The sequence below is a fragment of the Hyalella azteca genome, unplaced genomic scaffold (genome assembly GCF_000764305.2).
Source record: "Hyalella azteca isolate HAZT.00-mixed unplaced genomic scaffold, Hazt_2.0.2 contig8635, whole genome shotgun sequence".
In the NCBI taxonomy this organism is placed as follows: domain Eukaryota; kingdom Metazoa; phylum Arthropoda; class Malacostraca; order Amphipoda; family Hyalellidae; genus Hyalella; species Hyalella azteca.
The window spans coordinates 25,048-27,415 of record NW_025938722.1 but is presented as its reverse complement, the minus strand read 5'-3'; the positions used below and the strand labels follow the sequence as shown (position 1 = coordinate 27,415).

Below are 2,368 nucleotides of genomic sequence, written 5' to 3'. Positions count from 1 at the left end.
ACGACAACGCCTGAGGCCAGTGGCGGCACCAGACGCTGGTGAGGTGAATGGAGCTGTGATGATTATGAATGATATTAATAAGAACAGGTAGACCAGATTCAAATGCTGAAAACATATCTCAAGTGACTCTGTTTACGCCGGTGACAGTAAATGGTTAGTTTTCCGCAGAAATACTCTCAGCTGGTGCTGCATTCTCCACTATTATGAGGGTATTAAAAATTATGAAAAGTTAATCCCCACATAATGTTATTCTGTGCTTGCAAGTTAATCTATGATAATATTCTGCTTCACGTTTGTTTCCGAAACCTTTTATCATCTGGGAAACATTACACACAATCACTAGACTTGTTTCTGAAGAAAGTTTTCAAGGGATTCATCAGTACAGTTTTGTTCATCGCTGTGATCCTCGCAGTCTGCCTCACCGTCGCACACCACGACGGAAGGCAGGCAGCGCCCGTCGGCCTTGCACTCGAACTGCCACGAACTGCAGCTGCCTGTTAATGGGCGACATAGCAACTGATTGTGGATTGAATCTGTATGCAGAAAAATATACGGCATTTGCGTCTCAATTCACTAGCATCAATTTAACAATATAACTCAAACCACAGCTGAAAACATTGAGTCAATTCTATACTGGAAGGAATTGAGGCCATCAGACCCCAGCCATGAAGAGTTTGGTGCTCACAGTTTAGCTCGTCGCTGTTGTCGCCGCAGTCGTCGTTGCCATCACACACTAACCATTGCTCTTTGCAGACGCCATTATTGCACTTGAATTGCTCTGAAGTGCAGTTACCTGGGGGCTTCCAATGAACATTTTACAGTAGAACATATACGAATTACTATACGCAATTCTTATACAAGATATTTCAAACACAAACACATTGGGATCAATCTAAAAGTGGGAAAAAAATCAGAGCTATTCAGAGCTATGAAGATATGCCTATTCTATTTTAGAGTAAAGTGAGATTAGGCTTGAGCCAAAAAGATTGGGTTGGAAGCTCACAGTTTATTTCGTCACTGTAGTCGCCGCAATCATCGTTGCATTGTAAATCGCCCATTGCTCTTTGCATGCGCCGTTATTGCACTTGAATTGCTCTGAAGTGCAGTTGCTTGTAATGAAAATATATTAAATACGATAGTTAAAAAATTAAAGCCTTGCCCATTAACCCACTTATTTCCATCGAAAGACTCCAATTGACAATTACCCGCTAGAATATTTTTAGCGTAAAAAAAATTTAGAAGGGACTGGGTTCTACCGTCTTCTCCGAATCCGAAAACCGACTACTAATCCTGTGCCGACTAATAATCCTGAGTAAAAGATATAAAAAAATTAAACCTAGATCAAATTTGATATAATATGAATTAGTAGCATTGTATCTTTGAAATAATTATTGCAAACCCACAATTTATTTCATCGCTGAGGTGTTCGCAGTCGTTGATGCCGTCACAGAGCCACCCCACGTCGATGCAGTGGAGGTCGTCCCTGCACTGGAACTGTGAAGCGCTGCAGCTACCTGTTGTAAAGTTATAGTAAACCCTTCTTAAGTTAATAAATTTAACCTGTTGTAAAGTTATAGTAATGAGCAGCCGTTGCCGAGTTATGATGGAAAAAGTAAAAAAGTACCCCCCATTGCAGCGATTCCTAATATATAAGCAAAGGCTGTGAAGACATCAATGTCAATACGCGGACTGAGAGCGCGGGTAAAAGCCGGGGGGACCCCACATTTACGTACAGCAGCAATAAATTTAACCTATTGCAAAGTTATGATAAATGACAGCGGTAGTAAAACCTTCTTAAGTTAATAAATCTAACCTATTGTAAAGTTATGATAAATGACAGCGGTGGCATAACATTTATATAATTTATAAATTTAACATTTTGTAAAGGAATAATAAATGACCGCGATATCAGAACCCTCATAAAGTTTAGAAATTTAACCCGGTGCAAAGTCATGATAAGTGACCGAGATATTAAAGCCCTCCTAAAGCTTATAAATTTAGCTTGCTGCAAAGTCATGATAAATGACCGTAACAGCAAAACTCTAATAAAATTAATAAATTTTGCCAAATATCAAAACACTCAAAAAGTATTTAAATTTAGCCTGTTGCAAATTTTTTGATAAGTGGCCGCGATAGCAAAATACTCGTTAAGTTTATTTACATTTATAAAAAAAAAATCAACTTCTGTTGAACTTCTTCTGTTTGAACAAAAAGCAACCTTCCTTTTATTCACCTTGTGGCTGCTGCACAGATATTCAGATATAACTCATGGGAAGATTTTTTATTATGAAAATATGATTTTGTGTGGCCTTTATACCTAATTATAAACCGTCGTCAGCATTCTACAGCAGGGTCATTTTCTGTAAAA

At 38.4% G+C, this 2,368-nt stretch overlaps 1 long non-coding RNA gene across 1 annotated transcript; it reads right to left on the bottom strand.

The window, feature by feature from the left end:
- Positions 1 to 339: 339 nt before the first annotated feature.
- On the bottom strand, positions 340 to 1,041 carry LOC108671240. The gene is made up of 3 exons (XR_007156844.1): positions 1,004 to 1,041; positions 686 to 793; positions 340 to 494 (listed from the first exon to the last, which is right to left on the bottom strand). It is a non-coding gene; the product is annotated as an uncharacterized LOC108671240 (long non-coding RNA).
- Between the last annotated feature and the right edge of the window lie 1,327 nt (positions 1,042 to 2,368).